General features: G+C 34.1%; 1 protein-coding gene across 1 annotated transcript in view; it reads left to right on the top strand.

Moving 5' to 3' along the window:
* Positions 1 to 814: 814 nt before the first annotated feature.
* fj (four-jointed box kinase) overlaps positions 815 to 27,850 on the top strand; it is a 37,486-nt gene continuing 10,450 nt past the window's right edge. The window contains exon 1 of the mRNA XM_089713400.1: positions 815 to 957. The gene's annotated coding sequence lies outside the window, so the exon portion shown is untranslated. The remainder of the gene's footprint in view (positions 958 to 27,850) is intronic.

Raw genomic sequence — 27,850 nt, 5'->3', positions numbered from 1 at the left:
ACAGCTATAAAAAAGCTATATTGCTCAGCCAAAACGGTTTAAACAAATACGAACGACCATAAATAATAAATAGTTTGGAAAATCCAAAAGTGCACGCCTCATAATTTTTTTTTAATAATTATTTATTAATTATTATTTTTGTTTATTTAATAACAATTAAACCACATCGAATCAGACCCTGAAAAATGAAAGGGTTCTATTCCTGAGCATACTCAAGCGTAAGAGAAAAAAAAAGACTCGATTAGTAAAGTATTTCGGTCGCTATCGTGTTAACAAGAAAAAGGATCCGCACATACAGACACACGGACGTCCAAGACAGAACTTTTTTAAACTGTTTTTTAACTAGTTTAAATAACAAAAATGACATCAAAAATATCATGAACGTTAAAAATAGTGTTTTTTCTTAATATGTGTGTGTATGTATTATCTTACAAGTGCAATGTATGATACATAAAGACATTTTAAGTTTGAAAAATCAGATGTTTTGCGCGAAGTGACAGTAGTACCCACCTCAACGCTTCGCTTATGAGGCGTGCAATATTGTATGCCCAATTTAGTTTAAATTCATAATAGATTCATAATTTTAATATCGGGTAACCCTATCAATGGGCCCTATTCTATAGAAGCATAACTCACCAAATACTATAGCCACATCGAACGCTCGATCTTTCAAAGAAATCACTGGAAAAAAGAACGCCATAATGCATGCCATTATACCCATCTCCCTCTCGCGTATGTAAATGATAACGATAGAAAGAGACATCCCACTTCTTATTCAATCAGGCAATAGGCATGTTTTTGTTCGCCAGTCTGTCTTGAGACGTGGTCGGGAATAGTTGTGTTCGTTTCAAAGAATTATCGTTTTTTCAGTTTTTTTGAGTGAACTTGTATTCTTGTGTTGTGAAAAACTCATGTGTTTTTAACGTACTTTGGGATTTTGATACTGTTGATTGAAAGGTTCGTTTATTCCACAAATATTTAGTTTTAAGTTAATTTATTTATAATTTGTATTAAAAATTATACTAATAGCATTAAAAACATCGAACTCCAGGTGTGAAATGAATAACGTCGTTAAATTTTTACAAGTTGCCATAAATTCTTCAAATTTTTTGCGCATTTTATAATTAAATTCACACATTAATTTAAATATTTTATAAGCCTTGTTTTGTATACTATCCGTGTTTTATTAAATACGTCATATTTATATTGTAAATGAACATCTGAGTAATTTTAAGACAATTTGTGACAGCCCTATTTCAGATAACCCAACGTAAACTATGAAAAGCCTCTTCAGACGATTATATTATACTTTTATTTATAACTGTTGTTTGTCTGTGTGTATATGCATTTCTCTAAAACCATTAAGGTTATAAAGGAATGTTGGAAATTCTTGAGAGTGACATATTTGTAGGGTTAATTAATATAATTGTTTCTAGCTATTTGACCTGTTAAAAATTGTACTTTCTTTGTTAGTTAATTAAATAATTATTGTTTGAACATTATACTTACAGTATAGCGACAAGTCAATAACTGCGTTAAAAACAACCGACTTCAAACTTGCACTTGCAACATTTACAAATACAGACAAAAATGCTCATAAAATAAAAACTACTGGGCCTATCCGAATAAAATTTTTATGGGACCAATTCGACACCATCCCGCATCGAACAAAAAAAGAATCACGTAAATCGGTTCAGAAACCACGGAGTAATCGGTGTACATACATAAAAAAAAAAAAAAAAAAAAAAACATACCGGCCGAATTGATAACCTCCTCCTTTTTTTGAAGTCGGTTAAAAATTGTAATTCGGTTATTCATAAAAATATTTATACCTACCTACTTACTAAGTAAAAACTTAGAATACCTAATTCTACTAATATTATAAATGCGAAAGTTTGTGAGGATGTGTGTGTGTGTTTGTTACTCTTTCACGCAAATTCTACTGAACCGATTACAATGAAATTTAGCACACATATAGAGGGTAACTTGGATTAACACATAGGATAGGTTTTATCCCGGAAATCCCCCGGGAACGGGAACTATGCGGGTTTTCCTTTGAAAACGCGGGCGAAGCCGCGGGCGGAAATCTAGTTGTAATAGATTTGTTGCAGGCTGCAGCCCAAAGCTAACTTATGTTATATGTATACCTTATGAAAAATGCACGAAAACGCGCGTTTACGCTAGTTAAACTCCATGAAACATAGTTTTAAGGAATGATTTTCATATTTACCTAGTTATCTTATGGAATTTTGAAAATTTTAATAGGTAGGTAGGTACCTGACTAACTAATAGGTAGTAGGAAGCCGCGGCTTCACTTGCGTGGTGCGTTAAAAGTAGCTTATCCAGAGTCCAGACTATAATCTATCTATGTACTAAATTGCATCCAGTTCCAATCAGCTGTTTATGTAATGAGTAACAAATATACTAACCTACATCTCTAATTTTCATGTTTTAATGTGCGTAAGTTTTTACATTATAGTTAGGATACTACCAACTCGACCCGGCTTCACCAACAAACAACATAGAAATAATACTAGCGGTCCGCCCCGGCTTCGCCCGTGGTACCTACATGTTTAAACTATCCTATCTCTCAAGTTGGATCGAACTGCACATGGTGTGCGAATTTTATTATAATCGGTTAAGTGGTTTAGGAGTCCATTGAGGACAAACATTGTGACACGAGATTTATATATAGGTAGGTATATATTATGTATTAAGATTTTTTTCACCGCAAGGTAAAAGTCGATATATTTTTATTTAAGTGGGCAGTTTCATACGTGATACGGCACACCCGCATTCTCACACCTTAAATTTATACATATATATATTTTTTTCTCTCTTACTCTCTATTGTAACCAATTTTAATTTATAATTAAGTACTTGCTAAGAGGCTTTTTGTGAATTATTTTAGAGGCAAGCTGTTTCTCCTAAACACAGGTTGCCCAGTAACCTAGCTAGGGAAACATTGGCTTGTAGGTATATATTGTTTTGGTAGCCTTTTTATTTATATAATTTTATATGAATATTAATTGTATATTGTAATAAATTGTAATTGTAATTGTATGTATGTATGTTTAATAATAAATAAAAAAATAAAATAAAAAAAAAAGTTTTACACATAGTTAAGTTAGTCTAGCGTCTAATTATTATTAATTCATTTTGAAATTTACAAAAATAATTATATTTTCAGAATTATACGTAGGATAAGCCCTAGGTTTCTAGGTATTCTAAAATAAGATAGGTCTCCCACACTTCCGTGTCGCTATGTTTATCTGACCACAGACTATCTATATTCATATTTTATTTGTCTGTTTGTCCATCTTTCACGTCGCAACGCAGCGACCTTCTTGAATAGATTTTGTAAGAAGGCAGGGAAGTGATAAATTCCTTTTTTATACGAGAAAATCTGCGTGTTGAAGCTTGTATAGCATAATACATGCAAGCTCCCAATTTCTCTTCTAAAATACTTGATAGTTGATACCTACCACATAACTTTTGTCTCCTCTCAAATGCAATTTTTATTTACATTTTTATAAAGAAACTAGCGGTCCGCCCCGGCTTCGCCCGTGGTACATGTTTACGTTTTCTCTACATAAAAACCATCCTCGTACTTCAAGGAATATAATAAAAAAAGAATTATCGAAATCGGTTCAGCTGTTCTCGAGTTATGCGCTTACCAACACATTTTGCGATTCATTTTTATATATAAGAAGATTCAGTTGCTCCAAATTAGTAGCGTGATTTTTTTATATAACTTCACAAAAATAATTTGTCAATTCGAACCAGGAGCGGAGTCACGCGGGTGAAACCGCGGGGCGTAACTAGTTCTAAATAAAGAAGAATTGTACTATCGCTCTTTTTAAAAATAATATTAACTTTTTTGTATTTAAAACTAGCGGTCCGCTCCGGCTTCGCCCGTGGTACATATTTACGTTTTCTCTACATAAAAACCATCCTCGTACTTCAAGGAATATAATAAAAAAAGAATTATCGAAATCGGTTCAGCCGTTCTCGAGTTATGCGCTTACCAACACATTTTGCGATTCATTTTTATATACAGGGTGTCCCACTATTGGTATACTAAGCGCGAAGGAACTTGTAGTTTTGCATATACTGATCACGTAAAAAATACTTTAAAAAAAAATTACGTCCAAAAAATTTTTTGCTAAATTTTTCCTGAAAATCCATGTTTTCTTCTCTAGCTTCGCGTAGCCGGCATATACCGCTTCTCTAATATGAGCATTTTATCTATGAAAACATAATCTTAAACGATAGCTCACGTGCTGGTGGCAAAGTTGGGCGGCTCGCTTGTTATGGGTTTTAAGAATTCATCTATTTGAAAAAAAAATGCGTCTGGAATTTTTTAATTATTTTTTACGTACTCAGCGTATGCAAAACTATAACCTCCTTTGAGCTTAGTATACCAACAGTGGGACACCCTGTATAAGAAAGAAGAAGACAAGATACATCCAAAATATACCCAACCTCAATATTTCATATTAGGTACGTCATAAACCAAGTCATAAGTACCTACTTGTAAATAAAATTAAAAAATGCAGACGAAACCGAGTGTCCAACTAGTGTTTTAGAGTCTACGTACAGACAATAAATTCATATTGAATATCGCTACTTCAAGCTCTAATCTATAAACATATGTTTATGATAATACTATCTGTATGCTTTACCTATTTTATGCTAGGCTAAAATGTGTAGGAAGGATAATTTAAGAGAAATTGCCTATTTGTATTAGTATATTATCCAACTGCGAACTAAACGGAGGGTTATGTTTTTTACTTGTTTAAAAGAATTTTATAGTAACATACTTTTAGCAAGCTTGTTGCAACGCGAACGCTACGCTTCGGCGTCTTTCCAAACTATACAAGGCCAGTACGCAACGGTGTGAAACTAATCACGTATAGTTTGGAAATAACTTTTTTACAAAGTTCTTCCAATCTATACAACAGCAGTACGCAAATACTCACGTATACTTTGTAGTGAAGTAAGTAGGAATAGCATACACATACAGCGCCAGTACGCATGCGGACTAATCGTGTATGTTTCGGAGTAAGCGCGGCGTCTTTCCATTGCTCGCTTTTATATTATTGTGTTGCTGTTTTGAAATCTATTATTAAAATGCATGTGTGTTGTGTATATAATGTTGCCTACTGATCGTATATTTTTTGTATCGAGGATGCTTGTGTCTTCGTTCCCGACTATACTGCACGACTTACAATTGACAATAGTGCTAAAATGTAAGAATCTAATAAGTCCAGAAGAAGACGGTTGCAAGGCGACGGAGCCCCGCGAAGCGGGGCTCCTTTTTGTGTGTAGTTAAAAAAAAACACGAACCTAACCTAACCCATAGGTAACCCTTATATCTATTACCTATTTATTTTTCTAAGCTTACCTAATAATATTTTGTTCCATATTTTACTGAATCAATCAAGAAGAATAAAAGTAGATAGATATAGCTGTACAAGTCTTTGATTGCCTATATATTTATTATTTCGCTCAAGCGTAAGTGGTGTAGTAGCTATATTTAGTTATACATATTTTGCGTACTGATCGTGTATAGTTTGGAAAGAAGAAGCAAGCATCCGCGTTACAAAGTATACACGATCAGTACGCAAAATTCGTGTATATATTGTAATAACAAACCTAAAAACAGCATTACAAAGTATACACGAGCAGTTTCCTATGGTTGCGTTCTGGCTATGTATAGTTTGGAAATACGCTACGCTTCGCCCGCTTTGTCTAAAACCCAATCTATACTAATATTATAAAGAGGAAAGGTTTGTATGTATGTGTGTATGTATGTATGGTTTTCACGCATAAAATACTGGACCGATTTTGATGAAATTTGGCACAGATAATCTTTAGACCCTGAGAAAGAACATAGGCTACCTTTTATTGCGAAATATGTACCACGAGAGAAGCCGGGGCGGACCGCTAGTAAATTATAATACTAAAACCTTCCTCTTGAATCACTCGATCTATTCAAAAAAACATCAAAATCCGTTGCGTTGTTTTAAAGATTTAAGCATACAAGGGATTACATCGGGACAGAGAAAGCGACTGTTTTATACTACGTAGTGATATGACACAAGAATAATGAAGTTTCTTACTGAAAAAAAAACTTCAAAACCAGTTTCTAAGCTTATTTAGTGCAAGCAAATAGAAAGATCTCCCTTTGTGAGATAACTAGCTGCTCCGCGCGGTTTCACCCCCGTGGCTCCACTCCTGTTGGTCGTAGCGTGATGATATATAGCCTATAACCTATCGATATGGGCTATCTAATACCGAAAGAATTTTTCAAATCGGACCAGTAGTTCCCGAGATTAGCGCGTTCAAACAAACAAACAAACTCTTCAGCTTTATAATATTAGTATAGATAGATAATATTATAGATAAATGAGTTTGTTATAATTTGACAAATGAGTATCGTTTAAAAACGACTTGACGTGCAGTCATGTCATTTCTAAATACAACATGGCGGATTACAGATGACACAATTTCAAAATATTTAGAGCGCAAACTGTTCATCTTTATGTTTTAAATATTTTCAACTATAATAATTATGTAATCAGTATATTTTAAATGTAAATAACTAATTATTTATTGTAAAAGTACAAACAATTTCAGTAACTAATTGTATGTACAGATAGATTATATTCTACTAACTAGGGCATGCAGAACCGGATCCGGTTCCAAGTTTCTGAAACCCGGTTCCAAATCGAGATCAGAACCGGGTAGAACCGGGTTACCCGGTTCTTTTATAATACTTCGGAAAAAATACGAAATTAAACAAAAGTAACTGTAAAAGTACCTGATAGGCCTTTTATTTTACGCGGTTTGTGTCTTATTTGATTAAATTAATAAAGAAACAAAATTTCAATACTTCTCTTTATTTATCAGTCTTATAAAAGTACCTTGGCCCTTAGTCAAACGTCAGTATCGCCAAGGAATAGAAATTGCTAAAGCTAATTATTGACATAAGCTCATGATATTTTGGTAATGGTTCGGCCACACTACCAACGACGATGACGACCACGACCAAAATTCAAATCTTGCCAAAATTTATTCAAAATAAAATATTTAAATCTCCCGTCATTACGGTACTCGGAAAAAAATTAATTCGAGGTCTATTAATAAAAAAATAGTTTTTTTTGCGATTTTCGCCGAGACGGTAAGTTTATCATACAATCACCTGGAACCAAAATTGTACATCATAAAATTATCTATAAAAAAGGTTAAATACATTTTTTCTTAGGAGCTACCGTTTCTATGAAAAACCTATTTTTTTATCCATTGATCTCGAAAAAATTGTTTTAATTGTGTTTTGCACAATTTATTTAATTTCGACTGGATGAAAATTTTGTTAGTGGTCGTCGTCGTCGTTGGTAGTGTGACCGAATCCTTAGGCAAAACATCATACGCTTATGTCAATTTGTATCGATAGCGTATTCTATTTCTTAGCGTTTTGACGGTTGTCTCGGCGCTCTTGTTATCATAATATCACATAAAAACATGAAAAGTACCCAGCTGTAGGTTTTGAGTCCCACGCGAATGTCGAAATTTGCGAAAATTTTCAGCATTTACGGCTGTATCTTTTGATGCGTTGGCTTGTGAGTTCGACTTTTTCACATAAAAGGGACCGAAGACTTGAGTATTCGATATAAATTTCAGCTTAATACCAAAAACAAAAACATGACTCGATCATTATATATGAATCAGTAAAATTAACAGCTTTTCAAATTCACGAGAAATCTAATAAAAATATTTCTGTAGCCTAATTTTTTTTGGCAATACAACCGTAGGAAACTTATAGCATCTAAGGTTAGACAACCAATCGGAGCCACGCTTGAGGCGTGGCACGAAAATTCGCGATGCACGTGAGTCTGACGTTGCCAGATACAATAAATTTGTTAAAATAATGCAGCAAAATATAAATAATACTTTATATTTTAATATTTTGGTCGGAACCGGGAGAACCGGGTTTCATACTATTCAGACCCGGTTCTCAAGATCATCAAAAAACCCGGGTTTACCCGGGTTTTTCGGAACCGGGTAAACCCGGGTGCATGCCCTACTACTAACTATCCGGCCGCGGCTTCGCCCGCGTTTTCAAAGAAAAACCCGCATAATCCCCGTTCCCGTAGAATTTCCAGGAGAAAACCTATCCTATGTGTTAATCCAAGTTACCCTCTATACCTATGTGTCCCTCTATATGAAGTTTGTTTGAACACGCTAATCTCGGGAACTACAGGTCCGATTTGAAAAATTCTTTCGGTGTTAGATAGCCCATTTATCGAGGAAGGCTATAATATAATATTATCTCGCTAAGACCAACAGGAGCGGAGCACTGCGGGTAAAACCGCGGAGCACAGCTAGTTTTAAATACAATGATATTGATTTTAAAGTCTAATATTTGCAATACGCTAAGTATTGGTAAATAGTTATATTCAATTTATCAAACTAATGATTGTTATAAATGATTTAATGATTGCTCATGAGTCAGAGAAATATTTTAATGATCTACGATTTAATGGTCTGTGTAGGTCGTGGGTTCGATTTTGTTAAATTATTTCGTGTTTTCGAATTAGAATATTCGTCCAGGAATTGCAGAGGTGATCTAAGTTTACTTTATAATATGTCAAAAAGGACTCTAAAATTAATAATAAAAAAAAACATAAAAAGAACTACTTTTTTTATAAATAACAACTAAGATGTCATCTTATTATAATATGGCTAGGTTCTAGTTTTAAAAATTAATAGATACGTTAACTTATGGTTAACTTTAATTCATTCAAAATAACTTATTACTACTTACTCTTATATAAATAATTTATCGTATGCCATAACTTAAGGTATTCCAATCGAAATTCTTTAATTCGCAAACATACCTTCAAACACGTTCATTGCCTGATTTTACATCTTGCATTATAAAGAAAAATAAAATACAGCCTGCAAACTTTACGAGCTATCTCGTTAAATAACATTATTTCTAAAACAAACGCAAATTTGCATCCCGCCAGCGAGCTGTCAAAATGACATTGTAAATTATTTGTAATCTGTGCGAAAGAAACGTCAATTTTATTTTTTAATCTATGTGTTGCGTATTTTATGGCCAGGATTAAAAAACTGATGTTTTTTTTATTAATTGCGTCTAGACGAATGTCAAATAAAACTTGAATAATAGAATTATTGTTGTGTAAACTTGTTTTGTTGGAATTCAAATGCACACTGTCTTTATGATTTATAGTAGGGGAGCCCAAGAGGGGATTTTGGGATTTACTCGAGCGCGTCAGATTACTATAAGGGACGGTACCTTAGCTATTCATTAGTACCTCTAGTCAATATGAGCAGTTATGGTTGGTGGGTGCGCTCAGGGGCCCCGCTGGAAAATTTGAATAATCCATAATTCCCTAAGGTTGAGCTCGAATCGTCAGATTAGCGAAATGGGGACTTCTTATATTGTAATTAACCCCCCCATATATTAATCTGACGCGCTCGAATAATATTACTTTAATTTTTTACCCTTTCTTCATAGCGATTAAATCGCCACTTAAATCGTCAGATTAACGTATACTTTTTTTCAGTGACGTCCTGGAGCATGCAAAATATCAATATCTAACGCGCTTGAGTATTTCCAAGCCAATTTTTTTCTTTTTTAAATTAAAAAAAATCAAAAAACCCTTCCCCACCGCTAAAAGTGAAAACATTAAAGGACCTTTTTTTCTCGCTATGGTCTAATCTACCAATTCTAATAGGTTCCCGTGACGCTCGAGTAAATCCACATTTAGCATCCTGGGCTCCCCTACTATTATGATCGAGTTTTTTACTTTTTGGATGACCCGATGAACTTTGCGTGGAAGACTGAAATATTTTTTATTAAGTTTTGATATTTTCTCGAAATAAAATTCAATTTTTGAGCTATAAATATACTGTAATTGAAATTTTAAACTTGTACAGTTTATTAAAGTGAATTTAAGCCACTATAAAGTATCACAATCTGATCAATATTATCATATACATTTATGAATGAACAATGAACATCCAGAAAACAGTTTTATTATATCGACACACTCACGAATAAGTAACACATACATACGAAATTGTTAACCTTCTTTTTTCAAGTCGGTCGGTAACGGTCACTGTCAACCAAATAAAAAAATATTTTATTAACTAACTGTATCCCGCGGTTATACCCGCATTGCTCTGCTCCTATTGGTCTTAGCGTGATGATATATAACCTATAGCCTTCCTCGATAAATGAATTATCTAACAGTGAAATATTTCAAATCGGACCCGTAGTTCCTTAGATTTATAATATTAGTATAGGTTTTTAACATGTTTTTATTAGCTTAACCTGTATGTTTGTATGTTACCGACATGTTCGAATGTAACCCACTCGTTTAGACTCGATTTTCACCCACTTTTAACGGACTTACAACTTTGTAGACCTATCAAGTATCGTCACTTCACTACATAGTATAAAACAAAGTCGCTTTCTCTGTCCCTATGTTCCTATGTATGCTTAAATCTTTAAAACTACGCAACGGATTTTAATGCGTTTTTTTTAATAGATAGATTGATTCACGAGGAAGGTTTTAGTATATATTTTATTTTGTTTTAGACAAAGCGGGCGAAGCCGCGGGCGGAAAGCTAGTTGATAATAATTTCACGATTTTTAGCGTGTTTTTTGAATTATTTCTTATACCACATCACGGAGGTCCAAAGTCCGAACATAGTTATTGTAACCGTATCGAATACTTCTTCGATCTGTCGTGACCCCATGGTCCATGCCCCGGTCACGGGGCCTGGTCATTAACTATTGTCATTTTTAAACTTTAAACTTTTCGACGGATCACGATTTTGTGTCGTTCACGACCTATTTTCAGAATATCTACCTTTTTATGCTTTGAGATTAGATTATATCTATTTATTTATTTATTTATTTATTTATTAGACCAGCTACTTAACTAATCATACCTATAATATTATAACAGCGAAAGTTTGTGAGGTATGTTTGTTACTCTTTCAAGCAAATACTACTGAACCGATTAAAATGAAGTTTAGCACACATAGTATAGAGGGTAATTTGGATTAACACATAGGATAGGTTTTATCCCGGAAATTGCTTGGGAACGGGAACTATGCGGGGTTTTTCATCAAACACGGTAGAAGCCGCGGGCGGAAAGCTACTATTCTATACTAATATAATATAGCCGAATAAAGAAGAACCGAGTCCTGGGTTCGATTCCCGGAGAAGAAGAAATAAAATGTATCTGTCTGGTAGGACACAGAAGGCTGATCACCTACTTGTCCCTAAAGAAAATCGATCAGTGAAACAGATATATAATGCATCTGCCCCTTACCCCACTAGGGGACATGGGACTTCACTTTTTTAATATTATAAAGATGAGTTTGTTTGTATGCGCTATATTAATAAAAAAAATGTGTGCGTGTACTAGTAGATATGTACACACGTAAGAAGTGAAACTTCTTTATGACCTTATTTTTCAAAAAATAATTCACTATATGCAAATTCACGCGTGGTATTAGGGATAAGAAAAAGATGGCGCGTAACGGAAAAATGTCACGCGTAACGAAAAAATGTTACACAAAATTTTTTTCCAACCCCGATAAAGAAGTTTCACTTCAAAAAGTTTTCATCTGAGAGTTTATATGGTGCTTATAAAACAACAACAAAAATATAATGTAAACAACATTAACATATTTTTGTTTGTTTTTTAAAGCTTTTTAACTGAAGAACAAAATCCCACGCTTTGTAGTTTCACAGTTATAAATCCCATAAAATTACTGTTATCTTGTTTATAATAATACTAGCGGTCCGCCCTGGCTTCGCCCGTGGTACATATGAAAAATAGATGTTGGCCGATTCTCAGACTTACCCGATATGCAAAGAAAATTTCATGAGAATCGGTCCACCCGTTTCGGAGGAGTATGCAGACTAACATTGTGACACGAGAATTTTATATATAAGACTAGCGGTCCGCCCCGGCTTCGCCCGTGGTACATATGAAAAATAGATGTTGGCCGATTCTCAGACTTACCCGATATGGACAGAAAATTTCATGAGAATCGGTCCACCCGTTTCGGAGGAGTATGCAGACTAACATTGTGAATTTGTGACACGAGAATTTTTTATATAAAGAAGAAGATAATCCATACTAATATTATAAATGCGAAAGTAAATCTTGTCTGTCTGTCTGTTACTCAATCACGTCTAAACTACTGAACCAATTTGCATGAAATTTGGTATGGAGGTATTTTGATACCCGAGAAAGGACATAGGCTACCTTTTATTGCGAAATATGTACCACGGGCGAAGCCGGGGCAGACCTCTAGTATACTATAAATATTAAATATATACGACTAGCTGTGTCATGCGGTTTTACCCGCAGTGCTCCACTCCTGTTGGTCTTAGCGTGATGATATATAGTGTATAGCCATTCTCGATAAATGGGCTATCTAACACCGAAAGAATTTTTCAAATCAGACCAGTAGTTCCCGAGATTAGCGCGTTAAAACAAACAAACTCTTCAGCTTTATAATATTAGTAAGTATAGATAACATTATAATATAATAGTTAGTAATATTATATCATAATATTACTACGGAAATCCCGCGACATCGTTCACCATCTTTGTTATTTTTTTGCGGGCAACCCTAATTCTTTCTCCAGGATTAGAATTGCAAATTAGCTTTATTATATAAGCTATCTTCTTGTGAAGACACTGTCAAAATCGGTATACTACATATTATATTAAACATTGCATCACTATCACTACATAGTATAAAACAAAGTCGCTTTCTCTGTCTTTATAACTACGCAACGGATTTTGATGCGGTTTTTTTAATAGATAGAGTGATTCAAGAGGAAGGTTTTAGTATATAATTTATTATGTTTTAGACAAAGCGGGCGAAGCCGCGGGCGGAAAGCTAGTATAGTATATAAACACATTGTATGGAAAATTTGTTATCATTGTCGTTTCTTTTGAAAACAAAGCTGTTCGTTTACATATTGTAAACACTTTATCTTATATATACATAGAAACATGTCGAACAATGTTCCTAGCTACCACAGGACAAACAGACAAAAAGACAAACAATTAAAACAATTCCCGGAATGTCAACCGGGCAAAACGCGAAAAATCCTTTCCAAGAAGACATGTGGCTCACAAAAGACATACCTCAGTCATTAGGACGCATGCTTTTTGTAATATCAATTTAAGAATGTCACTCTGTATTGGCCCTTAATTTTGGTTATTAATGTACGTAATGGGTTAGGCTGGGAGCGCACATATCGACAAATACTTCCGCAACTATTTTGTGAAAGAGCCTTATCCCAGGTCCTTCCATGGCATGTTCATTGCACTTCATCTAACTGCAAACTATTTTGTTCGTATAAATTTTGACATGTGTTTGAATCCCTACTAATATTATAAATGCGAAAGTAACTCTGTCTGTCTGTCTGTTACGCTCTCCGCTTAAACCTCTCAACCGATTTTGATGAAAGGCACAGACAATCTTTAGACCCTGAGAAAGAACATAGGCTACCTTTTATCAAAACACCACGCGGACGAAGCCGCGGGCGGAAGCTAGTAGTTTATAAACTTACTTGATTATTATTATAACTTTTGGAAAGTAATATAACCCAACTGCGTGGAAAACTAATTAATTTTCATCTACACTAATATTATAACGCTGAAAAGTTTGTTTGAACGCGCTAATCTCAGGAACTATTGGTTCGATTTGTAAAATTCTTTATAGATAGCCCAGGCTATCTAACACCGAAAGAATTTTTCAAATCGGACCAATAGTTCCTGAGATTAGCGCGTTCAAACAAACAAACTTTTCAGCTTAATAATATCGAGGAAGGCTATTAGGCTATATATCACCACGCTAAGACCAACAGCAGCGGAGCAACGCGGGTAAAACCGCGGGGCACTCTATCAAATTTCATTCATCACTCAGTTTTTCTGTGAAAGAGTGACAAACATAACAAATTATAATAATAAACCGGGTTTAAATCCGCTAAATCTACCACACTAAAATTCACAAGGCATAAAGCGTATCGTAAGTCGTAACTATACCTATATTTCTGTAATAAAATAAATTGTACCGGTTTTGGCGTCTTTTCTATACATTTATGTATATTTTTGTATAATTTTATTATACTTGCTATGATTATCTGCTAAAAAGGTGCGAATTAATAAGTCCATTTAATTTTTTATGCAAAAATCTATTACTAATATTATGAAGTTGAATAGTTTGTTTGGTTGATCGCGCTTATCTCAGGAACCACGGGTCTGATTTGAAAAATTATTTCAGTGTTAGATAGCCCATTTATCAAGGAAGGCTATATATATATCATCATGCATGCAAGACCAAAAGGAGAAGAGAAATGTAGGTAAAATCGCAGGGCGCAGCAAGTTATACCGGCCGTTATTATACTGTTTCACAAAAACAGCTGATCAAAAGTGTATGAAATTTCGTATAGTGATAGATTTTAGCTTGGATTCAAATAGTATATATCATCCCAATCTGTTCAGCCGTTTTCATTCAGTAAAAACACCGGTTAAAAAAACACAGGTAAAGGCTCTTATTTAGTATCTAAAACAATACGCCACTGTAAACTATAAAACCAGCACAAGACAAACTTATTACAACAAACAAAAAAACACAAACATTTTTTCCATCGCGCACCCCATGACTCACTGGGCTAAAAATGATAAAACTTTTTTTAAATAGAGTCGTCCGCTCGGACGGGAATCGAACTTGCGATAGCATCGACCGCCGGACGGTATTCCAAAAATCCCGACGCAGATAGCCGGTAGGGTTGGCAGACAAATCACAAACATATTTCATAGTTTAATTTTTTTTATTATTTTTGTAGTATATTTCATTTTTTATGATTATTATTTTTGAAGATCACATTATGACGCACAATTCTTTAAATTTTCTTACATATCAATATTATGTTTTTATTTCCTGTCACTGCCTATTTATAACTTTTATTTTTAAAGCTGTTAAAAGACGAATAATTTGATTTGTATGTTTGTAATGGAAAACCTCATAACCGAACATTCTATCAATAGTTAGCTACATTTTTCTGTAGACTACGAAGTTATTTTGAGATAAATTATTCTTATATTTTAATCCATACTTATATTATAAATGCGAAAATAACTCTGTCTGTCTGTCTGTTACTCAATCACGCCTTAACTACTGAACCAATTTGCAAGAAATTTGGTATAGAGATATTTTGATACCCGAGAAAGGACATAGGCTACTCTGTACGCCGGGACATAGGATAGGTTTTATTCCGGAAATCCCACGGGAACGGGAACTATGCGGGTTTTTTTTGACTGCGCGGGCGATGCCGCGGGTGGAAAGCTAGTTAGACATAAATCATTATTATTTAGCGCACTCTAAAGTGGTATCATTGAGCTATCAATATTTAAACTATCGCATCAAATAATGCTAATTATAAACTCAAATTCTATATTATATCAATTAATTATTCACTGTATAATCTAAAACACTTTTTTGCTGACCCTCCACACATCATATCATTCATGTTTGAATACCTGACGTTTTTTTCTGACCGTCCTTTAAAACTTAAACTAGTTATGTGCCCTTACATCGATTTTATTAAATTATTGTCTCTTTCTAAGAGACTAGAGCATGCCCCGGGCATGCCTTGTTCACGCTCTTTACAAACTGTATGCTAATTTATACTAAATACAAATATTATAAAGCTGTAGAGTTTGTTCGTTTGAAAGCGCTAATATCAGGAACTACTGGTCCGAATCTTCTACTACTAGCTGCGCTTCGCGGTTTTACCCGCATTGCTCCGCTCCTGTTGGTCTTAGCGTGATGATATATAGCCTATAGCCTCGATAAATGAGCTATCTAATACCGAAATAATTTTTCAAATCGATACCAAATTTCATTATAATCGGTTCAGTAATATTTGCGTGAAAGGGTAACAAACATCCATCCTCACAAACTTTCGCATCATCACTACATAGTATAAAACAAAGTCGCTTTCTCTGTCCCTATGTATGCTTAAATCTTTTAAACTACGCAACGGATTTTGATGCGGTTTTTTTTTAATAGAAAGAGTGATTCAAGAGGAAGGTTTTAGTATATAATTTATTGTTTTAGACAAAGCGGGCGAAGCCGCGGGCGGAAAGCTAGTTTATAATATTACTAGGATTACAACGGAAGTTATCCCATACTTTCACTGTAAAACCTTTATACGTATTTACCTATATTACCTCAATCCATATTAATATAATAAATGCGAAAGTAACTCTGTCTGTCTGTCTGTTACTTAATCACGCCTGAACTACTGAACCAATTCGCATGAAATTTGGTATATTTTGGTACCCGAGAAAGGACATAGGATAGGTTTTATCCCGGAAATCCTACGGGAACGGGTTTTTCTTTGAAAACGCGGGCGAAGCCGCGGGCGGAAAGCTAGTTTGCAATAAGTATCAATTTCTATCTACATACTGTCTCATAAAACTTAACTTGGTATATTCCGCGTAAATATTAGCTGTCAAACATGTAACATGAATCCAAAATGGACTCACGTTTGTAACCGACTGCGCGAGAGAGGGTTAGGTTTTTCGAGTGGGTATATTGTTTCTTTGCACGTGTATGGCAGATGGGCTTTAACTGAAGGTGTAGTTAGATTTGTCTTTGTGAATGAAATCTATACTAATACTAGCGGTCCGCCCCGGCTTCGCCCGTGGTACATATGAAAAATAGATGTTGGCCGATTCTCAGACTTACCCGATATGCACAGAAAATTTCATGAGAATCGGTCCACCCGTTTCGGAGGAGTATGCAGACTAACATTGTGACACGAGAATTTTATATATAAGACTAATATAATAAAGCTGAAGAGTTTGTTTGAACGCGCTAATCTCAGGAACTACTGGTCCGATTTGAAAAATTCTTTCGGTGTTAGATAGCCCATTTATCGAGGAAGGTTATAGGCTATATTTCATCACGCTACGGGCAATAGGAGTGGAGCCACGGAGGTGAAACCGCGCGGAGCAGCTAGTTATTTAATAAATTTTAGTTGGATAGATTTGGCTCCACAACTGTTAAAAATTAAAAAAAAAAAAACTTATAAAATCTACACAGACAACGCCGGGCGAGCAACCAGTCATTACGACTAAGAAGAATGGTTTCAATTTTCAGACATCGATACCAACACACGCTTGACTCTATAATCGTTTAAAAACACAAAAACAAGACGTTTGCATGTATTTTACGATAATGCCACTATAATAACAATACCAAGGCTCAAGATGGCTAATTCGCGCTACAAAATGGCCGACGATATCTTATCCTGAAATATATTGTTATAACCTTTTATGCTATAAAATAAATAAGAATTGGATTATTTATTTTGTGGTTTTTTTTAGAGATTAACAATTGTTGTTTTGACATTTTTGGGTTGGTATTTGAATTTGTCTTAACATTTTTAAGGTAGTTCCTGAGATTAGATCGTTCAAACAAACTTATAAATTACTAGTGGTCCGCCCCGGCTTCGCACGTGGTACATATTTCGCAATAAAAGGTAGCCTATGTCCTTTCTCGGGTATCAAAATATCTCCATACCAAATTTCATGCAAATTGGTTCAGTAGTTTAGGCGTGATTGAGTAACAGACAGACAGACAGAGTTACTTTCGCATTTATAATATTAGTATGGATTTTAGAATTTTGTTTGCCCGTTACCACACTTCTTTTATTCAAGTGAAAATTTCAAAGTCGCGTCATAGCACAACCGTCACGTCATAGAGTAAGGCGACAATTTTTGGTACCTTTGAATCTTACCAAAGAATTTTCACTTCTGACACATGTGTTAAAATGCCATAATCAATAAATTTCTCACACAATATTACATTTTTGTATTTTTTATATATTTTTATTCGGAATCAAACTGACAAGTTAGTGCTTTCAGAGTCTCCAACCACTGAACCATAGCTTCATTCATAAATTCAATAAAAAAAAAAAAATAAAAAAAAAGTGACGTTACATAACCTTAAAAAGTTACCTCAATATTTTAAAGAATTCGCGCCATTTTAACACAAAATATCACATATTTTAATGCAATTACATAAAAAACGGCGTAATAACAGTATTTTTTAACATTTTTAGTATATTGGGACTTGGGAGTATGTAAATTTCGTTGTTAAGTGCATTTTTTACGTTTTTTGCGGTCAATGGGTTTTTTATGACGGCCCACAGAACCGGTATGATTTGTCGTGAAGTTTTTCAAGTATGGGATGCGTGTATGGGATAGGAAAAGGGATTTTATGGGATTAAGGATTCTGTTAAAAAGGATAATAGATCCTACTTATATAACAGATAATAAAATACTATACAAGTACATACTAATATTATAAATGCGAACGTTGAGAATTGATATATGTTGGTTTATTAGGGTTCCGTACCTCAAAAGGAAAAAACGGAACCCTTATAGGATCACTTTGTTGTTCGTCCGTCCGTCTGTCAAGACCTCAGGAACGCGTGGAGGTATGAAGCTGAAATTTATATCAATTACTCAGGTCTACTGTCCCTTGAAGCTGTGAAAAAATCAAACTTCTAAGCCAACGCAATCAAAAGATATAGCCGTTTATGCCGCAAATTTTCGACACTTGCAAGGGAATCAAAACCTACAGGGTGCTTCCCGTGAACTCAGAATCTTGAAATTTGGTACGAAGCAACGTCTTATAGCATAGATAAAGGAAAAATTACGAAAACCATAAATTTTTAGTTACATCACATTATATATATTTTTTTAATAATTTTAAACTTATTTGTACGGAACCCTCGGTGCGCGAGTCCGACTCGCACTTGGCCGGTTTTTTGGTACACTTTGAAGACGAAACTACTGGACGTATTTAGATGAAACTTTACAGTTATATAAAACTGAAAGACTGAAACATTTATTTATTCAATTAGACTTTTTCTAGAAGTACTTTTGAATCGTCATAACATATTTTTAACATTAACCACCGAAACGTTGATTTTGTAATTTAACATTCCATCAAAATAGGTTCACCGTTTTTGGTATAAAATGTTATAGATAGACAGAGAAATTGCATATTTTATGTGTAATCTACTTTATTATAAAACGAATGACATCTACATTAGAACAAAACTAATAAATAATACCGGGCTACATAAAGCGAAGTTCCAATAATATTAAATCATCCGTTCCATAGGTTTTCACAAACATACACATGGGATTGTGTTACAGTAATGCGAGCTATGGGATAATTAAATCTGTATGGGATTTGAGGTTGCGACACACGGGGTGGTTTTGTACTAATTATTGAAGTGAAACTTCTTTATCGGGGTTGGACAAAAATTTAGTGTAACATTTTTGCGTTACGCCGTACGCGTGACATTTTAGCGTTACGCCGTACGCGTGACATTTTTGCGTTACGCCGTACGCGTGACATTTTTGCGTTACGCCATACTCGTGACATTTTTAAGGTCATAAAGAAGTTTCACTTCTTACGTGTGTACTCTAGTACACGCATACATTTTTTTCTTTTTTAAATACCATCTGTTAAAACTCTACCACAGAATACATAATAACGTAGTAGCTAAACGCTACAGAACGGACACTCTCCGCCTCCCGCCAAAATTAAACACTTACCTCACCCCGCGCGATCAGGCTAAAAATGGTCCACATTATTCTGCAAGGACGATACGCAACGAAGATTGACAACATTAATAAAATTGACTTAAAGTAATTTTATTATTTTGGATTTGTGATTATCGTTTTTCGTAGAAAATGGTTAGATATTGTGCTGTTTACGGATGTATTTCATCAGAAAAACGCGAATTTTTTTTTACGCTTTTCAAAAATGTGCCAACCATAAAGCGTTAACACACACATTTGCAGTCTCTACAGTGTGACTGTCAAAACGATAATTTTGTATGGAGTGTCCGGGGTGTGCCTCTACATAAATAATAATATATAATATTCTCTCATTTCTCTCCGTACATCTGGTTGTCTGGAAGAAATATCTATATATTGATAAGACCGCTTTTTTAAATTTATAATTGGATTAATTTTCATCGCGAAGTTATAGAGAAATTAAGTATTTGAATAGATAAATTTATCTGTATTATTTGTAGTCTGGTAGAGATTACCGATTAGCGATAAGGTCGCTAATGATGAGATGAGATGTTTCAACGCGGTATTAAATAGCCTATTTCTCGCTCACTCCAGGCAGAAACAAGAACAAACAAGATTAGCAGTCAGTATAATAATTGTGACCTCGTTGGTACAGTGGTTGACGCGTGAGCATAGAACCGAGGGGTCCTGGGTTCGATTCCCGGTGAAGACGAAAAAAAAATGTCTTGGTCTGGCAGGACACAGAAGGCTGATCACCTACTTGTCCCTATAGAAAATCGATCAGTGAAACAGATGTAGGAATAATGCATCTGCCTCTTACCCCACTAGGAACTTCACTAATTAATAATTGTTATTCGGATATCACGATTAAATTGTATTTCCTACTAATGTTCAAATTTTACAGTTTATTTTCTACAAGCGACCCGCCGCGGCTTCGCACGGGTGCAATGGCGGCCGCCCGGTACCGCCGCAAACGCTACGTCCCTCAATTTTTAAATCTGTTATATCTTTGAAAATATTCACTTAAATCATACGGTGTAAAGGGCCATATAGATCTATATTAAATGAACAATGTAATGTATTTAATTCGTTAAGGATTAATGCTGTATTGGTTAAAATCGCTTCGAAAATTAACCATTATTTGTCGTAAAAAGTAAATGACAAAAAAAGTTATTGTGGGTTATCCATAAGAGATAGACATATACCATCGCGGACTTTTCTGTAGACCTTTTCAATGTGTACAATACTTAGTACATTATTTTGATAAAACTCGTAGGGTTCAGCCTGCGTTTGCAATGCAAGCGGAAAAAATGTAATTATTTACGACATCACATTAGAAACCTCAAAAATAACAGTACTTCTCCACTATTTAATGGATGTTATTATACATATAAACCTTCCTCTTGAATCACTCTATCTATAAAAAAAAACCGCATCAAAATCCGTTACGTAGTTTCAAAGATTTAAGCGTACAAAGGGACATAGGGACAGAGAAAGCGACTTTGTTTTATACTATGTAGTGATAAAAACAGCTACGTAAATCGATATAAAATAGGATATTTAAATCATATTTGTCCGTTTAAAGTGGGTCAAAATCGAGGCAAAACGTGTTGGTTACATACAAACATACAGGTAAAGCTTAAAAAGCGTGTTAAAATCGAACTTCAATACGCATAGTATTAATATATATGTATATAAATATGTATACTAGCTTTCCGCCCGCGGCTTCGCCCGCTTTGTCTAAAACCTAATAAATTACCTATATACTAAAACCTTCCTCTTGTATCACTCTATCTATTACAAAAAAACCGCATCAAAATCCGTTGTGTAGTTTTAAAGATTTAAGCATAGGTACATAGGGACAGAAAAAGCGACTTTGTTTTATACTATGTAGTGATGATTCGCATAGAAATAACAAAAATTCGCATAGTGTGCGCACACGCATTCCAAACACTTTATGAGTGAACTAGAAAGCCCTGTGTCGCAGTTAAATGATTTATGTGGCATACAGCGAACCGCCTAGTTGTGGGTAATTGCTAATCTAACTTTATTACTTTATTCACAGTGACATGTCAAAATTGAACGTCATAATGATTGGCTATATTTTAGAGATATTACTCAAACACTCAAATTCACAGCATATGAACTCTTTATTTATTTATCTAATTAGTTATAGTAAACATAGCTTTCCGCATGCGACTTCACCCGCTTTGTAGAAAAATAATAATAGTTTAAAAAAACTAAAAACACGCTTTTTATAGAAAACCGAACTAAAAAATATAAAATTTTTATCAAATTAGTGTATTGTCATCGGTCCTCAATAAATCTACAAAGTTTGAACGAAATCTGGCCGTTTAAAGTGGGTCAAAATCGCGCCCAAAGAAGTCGGTTACAAACATACAGGTGAAGCTAATATAAAGCGTGTAAGTACCAAAACCTTCCTCAAGAATCGGCAAAGTGCGAGTCGGACCGAGGGCTCCGAACAAACCTTTTTATTTTGTTGTAACTCTAAATTTTATTTTTAAGCAAATTTTCCTTTATGACTAGATTTCCGCCCGCGGCTTCGCCCGCGTTTTCAAAGGAAAACCCGCATAGTTCCTGTTCTCGTGGGATTTCCGGGATAAAACCTATCCTATGTGTTAATCCAAGTTACCCTCTATATGTGTGCTAAATTTCATTGTAATCGATTCAGAAGTTTTTACGTGAAAGAGTAACAAACATCCATACATCCATACTTACAAACTTTCGCCTTTATAATAGTATTAAGATTAAGATATAAGACATTGCTTTTAACCAAATTTCAAGACTGTGTTCACGGGAAGTACAATGTAGGTTATGATTCCCTTGCGTATGTCGAAATTTGTGAAAATTTTCAGCATTTACGGCTGTATCTTTTGATTGCGTTGGTTTATCACTACATAGTATAAAACAAAGTCGCTTTCTCTGTCCCTATGTCCCTTTGTAAGCTTAAATCTTTAAAACTACGCAACGGATTTTGATGCGGTTTTTTTTAATAGATAGAGTGATTCAAGAGGAAGGTTTTAGTATATAATTTATTAGGTTTTAGACAAAGCGGGCGAAGCCGCGGGCGGTAAGCTAGTGCCTTATAAGTTTGATTTTTAAACAGGTCAAGGGACCGTTAATATGAGTATTCGCATTAGATAGCATACATATTCAAATATCTTATGCAGTTTAGAAATCAAGCGAAATTAAATAATGAATTAATTAACGGTACTTTGTGCGAAATTCTACATTTCTATACATTATTTAAAAATGCATATTTTCACTCGAAAGCCGAAATCATTGAACTTTTAGATCAAAGGCTAAATACTAATTTAAATAATAAGTGAAAGTCGAATGAAAGTGACAGAATTAGGTAATTCAAATCATTCATACCTAATGTTTACAAATCCGCATTCCTTTTGTTTTATTTATATTTTTACATAATATAAATAAAAGAAACTAATATGTAGATATCTAGGTACACTATTGGTCTTAGCGTGATGATATATAGCCTATAGCCTTCCTCGATAAATATCTCACTGAAATATTATTTCAAATTTGACCCGTGGTTCCTGCGATTAGCGCGTTCAAACAAACAAACTCTTCAGTTTTTTAATAAAAGTATCTAAGATTACGTATAGATTACTAGCTGTTCCTCGCGGTTTCACCCGCATTGCTCCGCTCCTGTTGGTCTTGGCGTGATGATATATGGTCTAAATAAATGGGCTATCTAACACCGAAAGAATTTTTCAAATCGGACCAGTAGTTCCTGAGATTAACGCGTTCAAACAAACAAACAAACTCTTCAGCTTCATAATATTAGTATAGATTTTATTTTTATGTGCATTAGTGTTTTCATTTCTCTTCATTCAGTATTTAAATCTTTCTCATAATATGCCTATTAGCTATAAGTCTAAACCTAGATAATTCCAAATACATGACTAATCTAGCAGTTTTTAACCCCTTCAAATTTATTCATCATCATCAGCCCATATACGTTCCCAATGCTGGGACACGGGCCTCCTATGAGGGTACAGGCCATAATCCACCACGCTGGCCAAGTGCGGGTTGGCGGATGACACATGTCGTCGAACTTTTTAATTCTTCGACATGTCGGTTTCTTGGAAGAATGTTTTCCTTGAAGGATGTTTTCCTTCACCGTTCGAGCAGTGGTGATGTAACAACATGCGTAGATAAATTGAAAAATCAATTTATTTCCTGCGCGCTCGCCTGGTCTCGAACCCCGGACTTATCGATTCGAAGTCCGAGGTCTCACCACTGAGCCACCACTGCTCTCAAATTTATTATGGCCATCTAAAATCAATAACAATGATTTACGAATAGATACAGCAATAATTTCTCAGTTTGTCCCACGCGACCATTGTAACTCCTACGCATCTAGAATTTAATATTTCCTGAATAGGCGCCTAAGTTGCGAAATCTAGAACGTCTGGGCTGAAAAATTCGTCATCTAAAGATATTTTGTATAGGAAAGGTTGTTTGTTTTTGTGTTGGTTTCACCCAAAAACCTGGACTGATTTTAATTATTATTTTACACTCAAATAGTCTTTTCTGAGTAACAAGGGTAGGATATAATATTTTACATACTATAGTAATACGTAATTTTAAAAGATTTGTTTGTTTTCCTAATGTTTGACAACATTATGTATACTTACTACATTTAAATGCAAAATACGAAATAAAATCGAAGGATAGGTATGTTTTTCATAATAATTACAGCATTTCATTAAGGGCCGATTTTTCAATCCTTGGATACAACTTACCCGTCCAATTAAGTATTACACGATAATATTAAAATGTCACGTAAACTGTCAAATACGGGCAATAAGAATAAATTTTTGAAATGGCATATTCGACGAATAAATTTTAACCACGAATTGAAAAATCAGCCCTTAATGTATATTATTCACGGTATAGTTAGGTACCTAGATCTTTCTTTTTTATATATAAAAATGAATCGCAAAATGTGTTGGTAAGCGCATAACTCGAGAACGGCTGAACCGATTTCGATAATTCTTTTTTTATTATATTCCTTGAAGTACGAGGATGGTTTTTATGTAGAGAAAACGTAAACATGTACCACGGGCGAAGCCGGGGCGGACCGCTAGTTTGTGATAAAATTATGAATATTACAACTCTTTATTGTTATTTTTGTCAATGAGATCCCAGTATAATCGTAACGGCTGGACCTATTTTCACTAGCAGCTGCTAAAAATAGTAACCAAAGCTATTTTAATAAATTAATATCGATTTTCTATCACTTTCACACACATAAATCTATATACATATAATAAAATCGTAGGAAAGTCAAAACTGTACATTGAATATTTTTTTAAAAGAATACATAATCCATGATCTATAATCGATATAGAAGCCAAAAATATAGTTTTTAGAATTTTTGTCTGTTTGTCTGTTTGTCTGTTTGTCTGTTTGTCTGTATGTTTGACCGAGCTAATCTCGAAAAGTACTGCATAGATTTACTTCAAATTTTGCATGAATATTCCTAAGAGGTCGGGTGAGGATAGTTTAAACATATTATCATGATATCACCTTCGGGGGAGGAGCTGTGAGCCTTTATTTTTCTTACATACTCCGTGTACTACGACAGCGTACAATCTAAAGACTCATGATTAAATGTTGGTTTCGAGTAAGCCATGCTATTATCTAGCTTTACAAAATAAAAACTATGTCATTTACGTAATTTGGGCAGAGAAACAGTTAAATGAATCTTAGCAGTATAAAGACAAATTTGAAACAGCGCCATCTATGAAGTGTTAGAAAAATCAAACACACGTTAACTATTGGAAATTAATAATCAAATGACGCATATATAAATGTTGTTTGACAATATCTAGATTGACACTATAAAAATTATGCCATTTAAGTAACTTGGGAAGAGAAACATAGTTTAAAGAAATATGTAAGTTGTATAATGTTAATATTGTAACAGCGCCATCTATGAGATTTCGTAAAAATCAAATCAATTTAGATGTTAACACTACTGAATACACAGTTGGAAATTAATAATTTAAATATAATTATGTTATTTATTTAACTCTTTAGCCCATATCTTCCCTTCCCTATAAGGTATATTTCGTGTAAATAATAAATATACTACATTTTTTTAAAATGAGGGTAGATGTTTATTATTTTAAGTAAAACTAGACACCATTATCTACAGTTAATCTAATATTGATTGCGTTCATTAGTTACAATTTTAAAAATCTTCGTATTTTATAAATTTACTAGCTTACCGCCCGCGGGTTCGTCCGCTTTGTCTAAAACCTAATAAATTATATACTAAAACCTTCCTCTTGAATCAGTCTATCTATTAAAAAAACCGCATCAAAATCCGTTGCGAAGTTTTAAAGATTTAAGCATACAAAGGGACATAGGGACAGAGAAAGCGACTTTTTTTATGCTATGTAGTGATGTTTAATGTGTTGTTATGTTTAGCAATTGAATGCCATAAAACCAAAAATATCAAATAAAATGCAATCTTCGTGTTTTGTGAATTTTCACCATCATGCGTTCCCACAAAAAGTAAGTTGTTATAGGTATTTATTTTTTATAATGATAGTAATTCATGTTTTTTGTTGGTAGGTATTATATTACACTTTTAGAATGAAATAATAAAATGATGAATTCTTTTATTATTTTGAGGTGCATTGGGAACAGTAGTTTTTGATAAAATTTTATTTGTAAGTAGCTTTTTTTATAGATTTACAGTTAACTTTTAATTTTGTTATTTACTGATTCAATGCTCATAAAATTATATCGCCTTTGGAAGACGATTTCTGCTGATATTTTTACAACACCACTTGAAAATTGATGATTTGATGGTAAAGATAGTAGCAGCGAGGATTAAGTGGAAATTAGTAATCATCCGCTTCGTCAATTTTTGACTGAAGTTAATGTCCAACGTCCAATGGTTCAATCATTGGAAGTATCTCGGGAAATTTTGGAGGATATTTTTCAGGAAGGAGAGGAGGGGCAGCCAACCACATATCAAACGACTACGTTTTAGTACCGAAAAAAATGTTATTCCAAATGAAACGTAAATTTTGCACTCACAACTGTACAAGTAATGTTTTTATTTTGACTTTGCGGTTATCTGATTATAATATTTATCGTTATGGCTATCGAGGTACCGACCGTACTGGGATCAGAGTACATGATACAGTTCATCATCCAGGATTGCTAAGAGCATTTTAACACTGAAAAAGATGTTTTCTTTGAATCGTAGTTGCTTCATTTATTTATTTTTAATCATTTTACATAATATGTTTTATATTTTATAAATATAATATCATTTTCATTATTTAAGTAGATAAAATAAATTATGTAACGGTTTTATAAGAAAACACAGTATATTTATTAGGCGACGGTGATTTCTTCCAGGCAAAAGATATTCATCAGCTCAATAAAATTGAATAGTATGTTGTTAGTTATTCTTTAGATTCACAATTGTAATGAGCATTTCCGCAAGCAAGTTGTATCGTAGTTTAGATATATCATAGTTTTGACATATTAAAGTTCCAACAAAACCCTCAAATTTTTGAGCAGGGTTGAGCAAGATAATTTGAAAAATGTGCCGTGTTAAGTATTATAGAAAAGGTTAGTTCGTTGGTAATTATTATTTCTTCTTCATTTACATGTTGTTAGTAAAAATAAACTTTGACTAACAGTCAAAGTATATTTTAACTAATACTACTTAATATCTATTATACCTACTTATGTTCAGTATTTATCTGTATTATTCATCATCATCAGCCCATATACGTTCCCACTGCTGGGACACGGGCCTCCTATGAGGGTACAGGCCATAATCCACCACGCTGGCCAAGTGCGTGTTGGCGGATGACACATGTCATCGAACTTTTTAATTCTTCGACATGTCGGTTTCCTCACGATGTTTTCCTTCACCGTTCGAGCAGTGGTGATGTTACAACATGCGTAGATAAATTGAAAAATCAATTTATTTCCTGCGCGCTCGCCTGGTCTCGAACCCCGGACTTATCGATTCGAAGTCCGAGGTCTAACCACTGAGCCACCACTGCTTATCTGTATTATTATTGCTTGGTAATTAATATATTTTCATGTCGTATATATATATAAACATA

Source organism: Colias philodice, chromosome 30, assembly GCF_061535455.1.
Source record: "Colias philodice isolate Cphi_HAF_F1 chromosome 30, ilColPhil1 Martin Lab GWU primary, whole genome shotgun sequence".
Taxonomy (NCBI): domain Eukaryota; kingdom Metazoa; phylum Arthropoda; class Insecta; order Lepidoptera; family Pieridae; genus Colias; species Colias philodice.
The sequence above is the reverse complement of the archived record's forward strand: the minus strand, read 5'-3'. Positions and strand labels throughout refer to the sequence as shown.